This window comes from Panthera uncia, chromosome E1 (genome assembly GCF_023721935.1).
Source record: "Panthera uncia isolate 11264 chromosome E1, Puncia_PCG_1.0, whole genome shotgun sequence".
Lineage (NCBI taxonomy): Eukaryota > Metazoa > Chordata > Mammalia > Carnivora > Felidae > Panthera > Panthera uncia.
In genome coordinates, this window is record NC_064814.1 from 41,657,307 (window position 1) to 41,670,359 (window position 13,053).

Sequence of the window (13,053 nt, forward strand, 5' to 3'; positions counted from 1 at the left end):
CCATGTCGGGCTCTGTGCTGACAGCTTGGAGCCTGGAGCCTGCTTCAGATTCTGGGTCTCCCTCTGTCTCTGCCCCTCACCTGCTCACGCTCCATCTCTCTCTCTCTCTCTCAAAAATAAATAAACATTAAAAAAAAATTTAAAAAAAAAAAATGTTCATTCTTGGGGTGCCTGGATAGCTCAGTCGGTTAAGCACCCACTTCGGCTCATGTCATCATCTTGCTGTTCAGGGTTCGAGGCCGTCGGGCTCTGTGCTGACGGCTCAGAGTCTGGACCCTGTGTTGGATTCTATGTCTCCTTCTCTCTCTGTCCCTCCCCCATGTGCACACACGTGTACGCACGCTCTCCCTCTCTCTCTCTCAAAAATAATATTAAAAAAACAAAATGTGTACTCTTGGGGCACCTGGATGGTTTAGTTGGTAAAGCATGCAACTCTTGATCTCAGGGTTGTGAGTTTGAGCCCCAGGTTGGGTATAGAGATTACTAAAAAAATAAACTTTAAATAAATACAGAAACAAATTAAATGAAATCTTTTTTTTAAATGTGCATTCTTTAGGGGTGCCTGTCTCTCATGCAACTCGATCTTGGCATCATGAGTTCAAACCCCATGATGAGTGATGAGCATAGAGGCTACTTAAAAAAATAAATAAAAATAAAAGAAAATAAAAGAAAATAAAAGAAGGCACCTGGGTGGCTCAGTCAGTTAAGCATCTGACTCGGTTTCAGCTCAGGTCATGATCTCATGGTTAGTGAGTTCAAGCCCTGCATCTGGCTCTGTGCTGACAGCCTGGAGCCTGCTTGGGATTCTCTCCCTCCCTCTCTCTCTCAAAATACATAAATAAACTTAAAAAAAAAAAAAAAAAGTTCAGGGGCACATGGGTGGCTCAGTCAGTTGAGCGTCCAACTCTTGATTCTGGCTCAGGTCATGATCCCAGGATCATGGGATCCAGCCCTGCCCTGCATCCAGCTCCGCACTAAGCATGCAGCCTGCTTAAGATTCTCTCTTTCCTGGGGCACCTGGGTGGCCCAGTCAGTTAAGCTGTCTGACTCTTGACCTCGGCTGAGGTCATGATCTCATGGTTCCTGAGTCTGAGCCCCACATCGGGCTCCATACCTCCCTCCTCCCTCCCTCCCTCTCTCTCTGCCCCTCCCCCGATCTTTCACTCTTTCAAAATAAACTTAAAAATTCTTAACAAAAAAAAAAATTCTCTCTCAGCCCCTCCCCCTCTCCCCAACTTGCATGGAAACACACTATCTCTAAATTAAAAAAGCTAAAAAAATAAAAGTGCACTCCTTACAAAGATTATGTCATTCATATTTTAATTTCAGTGCCTAGCACAATTCCTAACACACAATAGGCACTTAAATGTCTGCTGACTGATTGCTGAAAGGACCAACTCATTTTCTAATGAGACCAGAGACCAAAAAGCTTAAGAGATTCAAACCTAGCTTTGGTTTACTGATGAAAAGAAAAAACACTAGACAAATTTGTGCTTATGCTATTTCTAGTTTTTCATACTTTCTCCCACTAGCTTCAGGGCTGGTTGCTAGAAAATTAGTAACTGAGTCTTGGGGCACCTGGGTGGCTCAGCTGGTTAAGTGTCTGACTTCGCCTCAGGTCATGATCTCACAGTTCGTGGATTCAAGTCCTATGTCGGGTTCTGTGCTGACAGCTTGGACCCTGAAGCTTGCTTCAGATTCTGTGTCTCCCTCTCTCTCTGCCCCAACCCCGCTCACGCTGTGTCTCTCAAAAATAAATAAATGCTAAAAAAATAATAATAAACTTAAAAAATTAAAAAAAAAGAAAATTAGTAACTGAGTCTTTTAAATCCCTCCTTAAATGACCTATATTTTCCCATGAAACAGTACAATCCAGTGATATAATACTAAGCCATTATTTGATAACTGAACCTTAATTCTGGTAATTTATTATCCTCCTTGTAGTAAATGGATTTTTAGGGGTACCTGGCTGACTCAGTTGGAAGAGCATGAGACTCTTGACCTCGGGGTCATGAGCTCAAGCTCCATGTTGGGAGCAGAGATTAAATAAATGATACTTAAAAATAAATAAATAATAGGGGCGCCTGGGTGGCTCAGTCAGTTGAGCGTCTGACTTCGGCTCAGGTCATGATCTCATAGTTTGTGAGTTCGAGCCCCACATTAGGTTCCGTGCTGACAGCTCAGAGCCTGGAGCCTGCTTCGGATTCTGTGTCTCCCTCTCTCTCTGCCCCTCCCCCACTCAAGCTCGGTCTCTCTCTCTCTCTCTCTCTCTGTCAAAAATAAATAAACATTAAAAAAAATTAATAAATAAATAATAAAATAAAAATAAATGCATTTTTCATAAAGAAAATTGAGCATTTTTCCACTTGAGTTGTACTTCCTTTCACTCTAAGTTACAAAGCTCTAATAGGGACATAACCAAGACCTTGATAGGCAGTGAAAAGACAGAAATAGATACTAAACACTTCTCAGCTGAGAAAGCATTCACCTCTCACCATGAGCACAGTGACTTCACACTTATCCCCACTCTGGTCAGCTGTGAAGCTTCAACCCTTCCCCTGGCCACTTTGCTTCTCACACTACTCTCACTTTCCACTTTATTATATTAGTATCATCTTTTTGGAGTTGCTATTACATTTTAGGAGTTGAAATTCAAGAATGAGGCTCATGTCTTTTCTGAAAATGTTCCAAGCTTCCTGTCCTGCTCTGCTGCATTATACAATGTTACTCTGCCAAATACTTAGCTCATTTCCTTCTCCTGCTTGTCCTGATATGGTGGTACACATCAATAATGCCCTCCCCTTCACATTTTCAGACTTTACTGTCTGCTTGTAATGCCCTATCTTCCTCGTCCATCTATGAGGGTGTATCATGCATGTTATGCAAAGGGTCTTTACTGAGAATACCTGTACCCAGCCATCCATCAACTCTCACAAGTTGTACCTCCCTCTAGTAGAGCGCTTAATGTATTTCATCAATTGTAAGACATACTTTCCCCTCCACATTTCTCTGAAAATAGGATATATCTTACAACTGATAGCATGCCAGTCTTTCTTAACATTTCTTCTTTCTTCCTTGCATGTAAAGTAATTGTGAGCCTTACAATCATTAGCACCACAGAACTGATGAAATAAAGTATTACATTCTATAATAATTACTTTGTATACATCTGTTTCCTAGGCCAAACTGTGAACTGAGAGGGTCGGGGCTATATGACAAACATCTTTGACCAGCATAGATTTGAGCACAAAAAGAGGGTGCATCCAACAAACACTAGTTGGATAGTTATTTATTTAGCATTTGCTAAGTATTAAGTAGTATTGTAAACATTTTACATGTATTAAGCACATTTAACCCTCACAACAACCTGTGCAGGAAGTACAGTTATTATAGATGAAGAAACTGAGCTAAACAAACATAGGGAAGCTCATTCAAAGGTACACAAAGTTCCAGAAGATCTGAACTCATCTCTGCTGATTATGTTTTACATTGTTTGTTATCATTTTTCCATTCAGCAAATATTTAACAAGCAATTACTCCAGGCCAACTATGTACTGTGCTAAACACCGGTAAGCAAAACCTGGCCTCTGGAGGCTACTCTGAATCATATATCCATTCTTGAATCCTTTACCCTCCAAACACCAGAACAACCTACAAACTCACTAAGTTAAATCTGCTTTTCTCTTTTACTTTTCAACATCTTCCCATATAGCCCTTTTTTAAAGTTTTTAGCACTCTATCAAGAACCAAAGGACAAAAACCAAAAACATAAACAACAAAAACCTTTGTACTCAATTATTAGCAGCTGTGAAAAGATCACAAAAGACTTCAGTTAAGGAATGGGTGGCAAGATCCAAAGGGCTCTAAAGGAACAAAGGTTCTGTTCATAAGCAAATATTCAAAGAAAAAAAGGTAAAAACACATAATTTTGTTTTATTTTTTATTATTTTTTTAACACCATAATGTTGTCTTTAAATAGACTGTTTTAAAATGTTTTCCCTGAGGGCACCTGGGTGGCTCAGTCGGTTGGGCGTCTGACTCCTGATTTTGGCTCAGGTCATGATCTCAGGTTCGTGGGTTCAAGTCCTGCATCTGGTTCTGTGCTGCCTGCTTGGGACTCCCTCTCCCCACCACCACCACCACCCCCCCCCCCCCCCCCCCCCCACCCCCCCCAAAAAAAAAAAATTAAAAAAAAAAAAAAAGTTTTCCTCTGAGGCAGAAGATACTTTTTAAAAAATTATTCATTTTATCATAATAAAAATGAGCTAGTAACCTTTAATTCCTTTTTTTTTTCTTAGCCCTTGCTGTGTCAGAGATTCATGAGTAGTCCTTACATCCCCACTTTAGATAGACTGCTCCCACAACAGGTAATCAAGGCACTGACCATGCCGTCTCTCCCAAGGGAAGACTCTCCATTTGGTAAGTCATCTACCACATAAAAATAACCACAAATAGGAAAAAGAATAGAGAGGACAGGAAATTCTCATCACAACTGAACAAGCCTCTATCATTTTAACATGACATGAATGGCATTAGGGACTCATTTGAACCAATGGAAATTTTCAGTAGAGGGAAAAACACATTACAAAATTAAAAATAAATGTCCAATTATTAAAATAAAATAGGACAACTAAGCCAGCTCTACTTTTATACCTCTACTTCAGGTTCCATCTGGTGACCAAAGACAAAATAAATTTGTATTCTGTAAATGCCCTATGACAACAGTAACAAGCGCTTTCTTTCAAAACTATCCTCTAAAAAAGAACAATCGTTGGAAGCACCTGGGTGGCTCAGTGAGTTAAGTGTCCAACTTTGGCTCAGGTTATGATCTCACAGTCCGTGGATTCGAGCCCCATATAGGGCTCCGTACCGACAGCTCGGAGCCTGGAGCCTGCTTCAGATTTTGTGTCTCCTTCTCTCTCTGCCCCCTCGCCCACTTGTGCTCTCTCAAAAATGCATAAATGTAATAAAAAAATAAACATTAAAAAATTAAAAAAAAAAAAGAACAATTGGGGTTATGGGCAGTTATTGGGAGAGCCAAGGAACTAGAGCAAAAAATTAAAAATGATATATCACTGTATATTTCCAAGAAAAAGAGGTAAAACACGTTTTACCAGATGGAGAAGTTAAAGACAACTAGGGTTCATTTCCCCCATTCCTATAAAATAATTCACTGTTCTTATCTGTGAATCTTCAAGGACCTAGTACAGCCACTCCCTACCTTTGCTCAGATGAAAGACAAACCACTCACTAATTTCCAAAAGGCCTCGCTATTTCAAGCTCTTCATCTTTAGGGCCGGCAAAGCTGAAGCATCCATCTCATTCTGTCCTTTTGAAAGAAGTTTCACCTCTTTCAAAAGCTGTGGCTAGAAAGCCATTTTCTCTCTCTAGAAGCACACAGTTTAACTCTGTCCTCTGCTTTGTCTACCCTAAATAACAACAAGAACAACAACAAAGCCTCAGGAGTGCTCCTTCAGCCTCTCAGAAAAGAACCAGCCACCTCTTGGACAGCTGCTTCTGTCTTTCTCTCAGAGACACTCCACCCTGGAGGTTCCACGGGCAGCGTAACAAAAAGTGGAGCTCCAAAGCTGCTATACGCTTATCTGACCTCCAAAACGGAGACACGGCCCTTGGGGCAACCAGAGGCTCCCTAGCAAGAGAAAACTTTTATACAATTTAAAAATAGCAAATTGTATTTGCACGCCCCTCTTTGTGCAGCCCTCCCAGCTTGTCTCCAACTAGTTTTCTCGACTCATAATAAAGCACATTAGTACCAACTGTGTTACAAGACAAGGAACCTGAGTGAGCTATGTTCACGAAGCATTTAACAGATTGGCCCTCCATTCTCTTATTTCTTCCTTTTGAGTAAGGAGCTACACACCATTTGTAAAAATGCCCAAGAGTATGGTATTTTTCCTACACAAGTCTGATGGCTAATTAGTCACATCACAAACTGGTATTTTTGCACATGATCTACTGTGCCTACGTAAAACGCACATATGTGCCTATTGAGGTTTTACAAACAATATGCTTCGCCTTGACAAAGAAATCAATCACTCTACTAATAACGGTAAGGTCTAAAATCCAGTAATATTGTTGGTGACAATAGTACCAACCAATGAAATTTACAATTTTCATACACAATTTCAATCACGTACATTGATGCTTGCAATAGCCCACCGAAGCACTACATCTTTCAGAGGTTCAGAAAGGTTAAGTAGGACCTGCCCAAGGTTATCTATCAGCTTTATCAATGGTGGACGTGGTTTCGAACCTGTCAGACTCTAAGCCCCTAGCTTTCTTCCCTAGACCCCTCCCAGCTTTAAACAGAGGGCTCCTGACTCCCATCCTCCGCCCAGAAAAGCCCATGACTCTAGGCGACCGGCCTTCCCTGCCTGGATCAGAGTTAGCTTCTTCAGCTCCAGCAAGGCTTTCATCCTCCACCACCCTCCCCCCGCGACCATTCTCTGAAAGAAGCGGAAAGGGAGAGGCGACCGAAAGCTCCTGGGGGAAGGGACGATGACAAACGGGGAAGCGCGGGACACTGCCCCTGCCGTGGGCTCCTTCACTCTGCCGCACTCACCTCCTTCCCTCCGCCAAGCGGTCCAGCCCTGGCGCCGGCGATCCGGCCACCTATGCCCCAAATTCTCCCATCATCACCTCAAACTGTCCCTCCCCCACGCCCCTTCGCCTCCGACAGGCAGAGCCCACCCCCCCCCACCACCAAGTCGAGGTATCCCTCCACCAAGCCACCCCTCTTCTCTCCGGCCGCCCACCCCTCTTCCACCATCACTCACTGTCGGTGACTGGGCCCGGCCCTCATGGCTGCTCCGTTGCTGCCCGCCGCCGCCACCGCTACTCCACGCCCCGGCCCCTCAGTAGCCGCCGCCGCCGTCGGGACTAGCCGGGAGCCGCTCTTGCGCATGCGCAGCCTGGATTGCCGGGGCCCTCTATGGACGCCCGCGCATGCGTAGCCGGAGCCGAGGCGTCTTCTTCAGTGCCTGATGCTCTGCACCCCTGAGTCTCAGGTGGACATGGCCGCTGGCCTCGAGGACTGATTAGGCTTTCAGGCTTCGATGGCCGCCCTTAGGTCCAAGGCCTCTGGGTTACCTTGCCTAGGGTTACTAAACGCTTGGACCTCGATCATAGACTTAATGACACTTCCAGGATTCTGGATCCTACCTGCACTTAAAGGCCCGAATGCAGGTGCTCTGAGGTGACTGATAATGAACTTGGATCTCTTTCAAAAAGACGATCACATCTAGAATACATTGGAGGTAATTGTGTAAGAGGTAATTTTGACATCCCAGAATACACTACTGGCCAGGAGGTGCTCAGAAGCCCCTGGGGATCTTGTCAAGGCGGCACTTAAACTTCTTTGAGACACTGCAAAGTTCAGTCTGTTTATCAAGGGCATACTGTTTATTGGACAGAAATGTTCTGGGCATCTCATATGTGCCATCGAGGAACTTGCAGGCCTATAGTTTCTTACTTTACAGCTCTCACTACAGAGCCTGGCCCTTTTGCAAACTGGTAAAAAAAACTAGACCTTTAGCCCATGGAGACCCAACCATCAGCCCCTAGACCACTGTGCTGCCTTGGCATAGTGGAACAAGAAACTAGGCTAGGGGCGCCTGGGTGGCTCAGTCCTTAAGCGTTGGACTCTTGATCTCAGCTCTGGTCATGATCTCACTATTCATGAGTTTGAGCCCAGTGCAGGCTCCTTGCTGACAGCTTGCTTGGGATTCTCTCTCTGGCCCTCTGCTGCTCTCGCCCTCTCTCTCTCTCAAAATAAATAAGCAAACCTAAAAAGAAAAAAAAAATACTAGGCTCAGTTGAGTCTTGGAAATTCAGCAATACAGATTTGACAGCTGAGGGCAATGCACTGCAGTAGAAGGGAAGAGGAGATACAGAACTAAACTCTCTCCTTATCACCATGACCCTCATCCCATCTCTAGCCCAGTCTTACCTCTATAGCCCAGAGTTTGCAGAGTTAGGGACCAAGATATAATGTCAGGCAAAAAAAAAAAAAAAAAAAAAAAAATTCGAGAAAGAGAAGGGGGGAGGAGGAGGAAAGCAGTTCCATTCTTTCTGTGAAAGGTGTTAAATTCTCTGTACTTCTGGAGAAAGAAAAGCTACTCCTGATCCCAGGATCTGATATGAATATTTAAAGTCCTAATCTAAGACTAAGGAAATTTTTTCCTTCTTTGGAAAGAAGCAAGAATAGGCCCTAGAGTAAAGTTTGAGAATGCTGAAACTGGAGTGTCACTAATATTTCTAATTACAGATTACTAATTTAAAATGCATATAATGGAATGCTCAAGTCACTAAGAAATGAGGTTACTCGCTCTAGCACCTAGGAGTTTGAGGATTTTTTTCTCATCAGATGCATGTAACTTTTACGAACATACCTATATGTTGCTGTGGGAAAAGTATATAGATTAGCATAATCCGTCCCTAGAAAAGCAGATCTACACAAAAGTGCATGCCTCGTGTATGAACTGCCTCTCATCTCTCGACATACATACAGTAAAATGTAACTGGTGACAAGAGTAGGGTGGTGGGGCCCAGGACTAATTCCAGAGGCTAGCTCCTAACTTAGAATAGTTGTCATTACTTGCAAAAATATTACCCTTTGGAATGAGCACATTTGGCACCATGGGGGAATTGCAGAGCCAGAAAAGAGGAAGAATTGATATTGACACTATGTTCTGATGAATGGAATACGAAAAAGAAGGCCAAAGCTGACCCTGAATCTTCTGGGAACTGGACTTTCCTAACTCTATCACCACAGTCAGTGTCCTGCTGGAATCTTTGTCCTCCTAGAGCTTAGAGTCTAGTAGGGGACATATAATAAAAACATCAAATACTTGAATAACATTTACTATGTGCCAAGCACTGTTCCAAGTCCTTTATACATGTGAATTCTTTCAATCATCACAACAACCCTATGAGGGTACTATGATTATCCCCATTTTATAGATGAGGAAACTGAAGAAGAGAGAAGTTACCTGCCCTGGGGCATTGCCCTGAGGCACACAGTAAATAATGGACCTGAGAATCAAACCCAGAAATACAATCTTTGTGCTCAATCACTCTATTATAAACTGCCTTATCACAGGAGGGGAAAAAAGGGTCCTAAGAATTTAACCAGTCATGGAAGGAACAGCCTCTGGGGAGACCTGGAAGTGAGAAAGACTACCAGGCAATTGGGGGACTGGAAATTTTTCAGTTGAGCTGAAAAAGAGGAACGACAAGAGACGAGACTAGTGGAGGCGCTTGGCTGGCTCAGTTGGAAGAGTGTGTAGCTCTTGCTCTAAGGGTTGTGAGTTCAAGCTCCACGATGGGTGTAGGGATTACTAAAAAAAAAAAAAAAAAAAAAAAAACTTTCAAAGAGAGAAAGTGAGAGATGAGATCAGCAAAGTCAGTTACAGCCAAGTTAGTTTGTACTTTATTCTGAGGGCAGTGAAGCAAAGGAGTGACTTGTTCAGATTGGGGCCATGAGAGGTTGGTGAGACTGTGAAGACTCTTAATGAGGCTCATAGAGCATTTCAGGCTTTGAAATAGGATCGTTGCAGGTAGTGATAAATACTTTGAGGAGGTGACATTTAAGTTGAGACCTCAATAGGGGGCAGAAGCCAAATCTGGAAGAACAGAGAAGGCAGGAGTAGCAGATATAAAGGCCCTGAGGCAGAAATGAGCTTGGTATATTCAAAAGATGGAAAGAAAGCTAATGTGCTGGCAGCCTTGAGAGTAGAAGCAGGGCTCAATGTATGCAAGGACATTGGATGAATCTAGTTGTAATAGGAAGCCATTGAGGGGTTTTAATCACATCCTTCAATTGCTATCTCCTTAAATCTCTAAAATCCATCTGTGTCTTTCCACCATCTTCACTGTATTATCTTAGTGAGAAACATACAATGACACCTAGTTAGAAAAGGACTTTCAGATCAGGGGAGTTTGGGGTTTTTGCTTTTCAAATGGAAGAGATTAGGCATTTTTAAATGTTTATTTGCTTTTGAGAGAGAAAAAGAGTGCGAGCAGGGGAGGGGCAGAGAGAGAGAGAGAGAGAAAGGGAGAGAGAGAGAGAGAGAGAGAGAATATTCCGAGAGAGAGAGAGAGAGAGAGAGAGAGAGAGAGAATATTCCAAGCAGGCTCCCGCTGTCATCAGTGCAGAGACTGGTGCAGGGCTCAAACTCATGAACCATGAGATCATGACCTGAGCCAAAGTCAGATGCTCAACTAACTGAGCCATTCAGGCACCTGAGATTAAGCATTTTATTTTATTTTTACTTATTTATTTTGAGACTAAGCATTTTAATATTTATTTTTTTTAATTTTTTTTTAACGTTTATTTATTTTTGAGACAGAGAGAGACACAGCATGAACCGGGGAGGGGCAGAGAGAGAAGGAGACACAGAATCGGAAGCAGGCTCCAGGCTCTGAGCCATCAGCCTAGAGCCCGACGCAGGGCTCGAACTCGCGGACCGCGAGATCGTGACCTGAGCTGAAGTCGGACGCTTAACCGACTGAGCCACCCAGGCGCCCCGAGATTAAGCATTTTAAAAATAAATGCTGATGAGAGGAGTGGTGCCTGGGTGGCTCAGTCGGTTGAGCGTCTGACTTTGTTTGGCTCAAGTCATGATGTTGCAGTTGATAAGTTCAAGCCCCGCGTCTGGCTCTCTGCTGACAGCTCAGAGCCTGGAGCCTGCTTCAGATTCTGTGTCTCTCTTTCTCTCTGCCCCTTCCCTGCTCATGCTCTGTCTCTCTCTGTCTCAAAAATAAAAATAAACATTAAAAAAATTTTAAATGCTGATGAGAGGAATATAGTACAGAGAGGAACTGTCTATATAGAAAAGAGAATAATTCATGTAACAAGGTGCCAGAAGGGGTAAAACAATTAGCCTTAAGATAAGGACATTTATTGAGAGCCTACACTTTTCTTTTTTTTTTTTTAATTTTTTTTTCAACGTTTTTCATTTATTTTGGGGACAGAGAGAGACAGAGCATGAACGGGGGAGGGGCAGAGAGAGAGGGAGACACAGAATCGGAAACAGGCTCCAGGCTCCGAGCCATCAGCCCAGAGCCTGACGCGGGGCTCGAACTCACGGACCGCGAGATCGTGACCTGGCTGAAGTCGGACGCTTAACCGACTGCGCCACCCAGGCGCCCCGAGCCTACACTTTTCTAAATCCTACATTGTTCCAAATCCTAGACTCAAATGAACACATGATATTAGGAAGATGTGTTTGTTATTATTTTCTTCATTGTACAGATGATGAAACTGATGCTTGGAGAGTTGAAATAACTTGTCCAAATTCATACAGCTGATAAGTGGCAAGCTGACATATGAACCTAGGCAGTCTGTTTCATCTGATTAACCTCTCTCCTAATCTCACAAAATACAAAATTCCCCCGCAATATCCTTTGAGGGAAAATCCCCGGGAAAGAAGAGAATTAATGAGGCACTTTGACTGACATATTTCCTCTATGTTTTCATGATAGCCCAGGGATTCTTTCAAGGTGTTATCTGTTGCCAGTGCTGTAGTACTTAGTATGTGTTCTTTGGGTGATTTTGCATTTATTTAATTAAACTCTTCAACCACTGCTTAACCTGAAGTTGCCCTTCACCCTAATTACAGTTGAAATTGCAGTTGAATTTCACCTTATTGTTGATGAAAGAATATTCATATTTTTCTGATTGCCAGCTGTCCTATATTTAGTGATATTTTGTTCTTTGGGCATATGGGTGCCCAAAGAACATCCAGAATATCGTGTTCCAGAAAGGTTATTTCTTCCACTAACAGAGCAGGCAGCCTGAAAGCTGGAGCCTGGCGCCATTTGCAAACCACCAGTGCTTTTGGCTGCCCAGTCTCTGTCAATCCTGTGTCACTCAGGGCTTCTCTGGACACTCCACTGCCATTCCCAAAAGAGCAGCCCAGTCATTTGGTTTCCACCATCCTCCCAACAATCCTCTCCTTTCTGTCTTATATCATCAATTTTCTCCTCTCTACCTTGTCAATGCCATGAGCAAACAAAAAATCTCTGATCTTAAAAAAGAAAAGCCTTAGGGGTGCCTGGGTGGCTCAGTCTGTTAAGCATCTGAGTTCCCCTCAGGTCATGATCTCACGGTTTGTGGATTCGGTTTGTGGATTCGAGCCCTGCAGGGGCAGGCAGGCAGGCAGGCAGGCAGTTGGGCTCTGTGCTGACAGCTCAGAGCCTGGAGCCTGCTTCGGATTCTATGTCTCCCTCTCTCTCTGCTCCCTCCCTGCTCATGCTCTGTCTCTCAAAAATGAACAAATGTTAAAAAAAAAAATTGTTAAAAAAAAAAAGAAAAGCCTTTAACTTCACTTCTCTCTCCCCCCTTTCTATTACCATTCCCTTTTGCTCTGCTCCCCCAGAAAGATTTTATATCTTTTTTTTTAAAGCTCTACAGCCTGGGGTGCCTGGGTGGCTCAGTCAGTTAAGCATCCGTTAACCATCGGGAAGCTTGATTTCAGCTTAGGTCATGATCTCACAATTTGTGAGTTCGAGCACCGCATCAGGCTCTGCACGGACAACATGGAGCCTGCTTAGGATTCTCGCTCCCCACCCCTCTTTACCCTTCCCCCACTCTTGCTCACACACACTCTCTCTCTCAAAAATAGTAAATAAATAAACATTAAAAAAATAAATAAAACTCTGGCCCAACCCAACCTGGGGTTCAAACTCACAAGCCCGATACCAAGAGCCACACACTCTACTTACTAAGCCAGCCAGGGGCCCCCACCTCTCATTCTCTCTTAAATACACTCTATTTAGGTTTTCACCCAGACCACGATACTGAACAGTTCCTGTCAGGTCACTAACAAATGTCTCTCTCTCTCTCCCTCACCACCCTCCCACCACAGTCCCCAGGACACAAGTCCTGTGATAAGAAGCTTTTGTCCATTTTCTTCATTCATGTATCCCCAGCACCTGGACATGGCCTGTACATAGCATATGCTGAGTAAATCCCCATTCCCCCAATCCCCGCCAACATCTCTCTCTCTCTCTCTCTCTCTCTCTCTCTCT

General features: G+C 43.5%; 1 protein-coding gene and 1 pseudogene across 1 annotated transcript in view; one reads left to right on the plus strand and one right to left on the minus strand.

The window, feature by feature from the left end:
• The window catches only part of FAM222B (family with sequence similarity 222 member B), a 76,762-nt gene extending 68,909 nt beyond the window's left edge, over window positions 1-7,853 (minus strand). The window contains exon 1 of the mRNA XM_049636679.1: window positions 6,798-7,853. The gene's annotated coding sequence lies outside the window, so the exon portion shown is untranslated. The remainder of the gene's footprint in view (window positions 1-6,797) is intronic.
• Window positions 1-13,053, plus strand: part of LOC125926144 (small nuclear ribonucleoprotein G-like) — a 51,312-nt pseudogene that overhangs the window by 36,018 nt on the left and 2,241 nt on the right.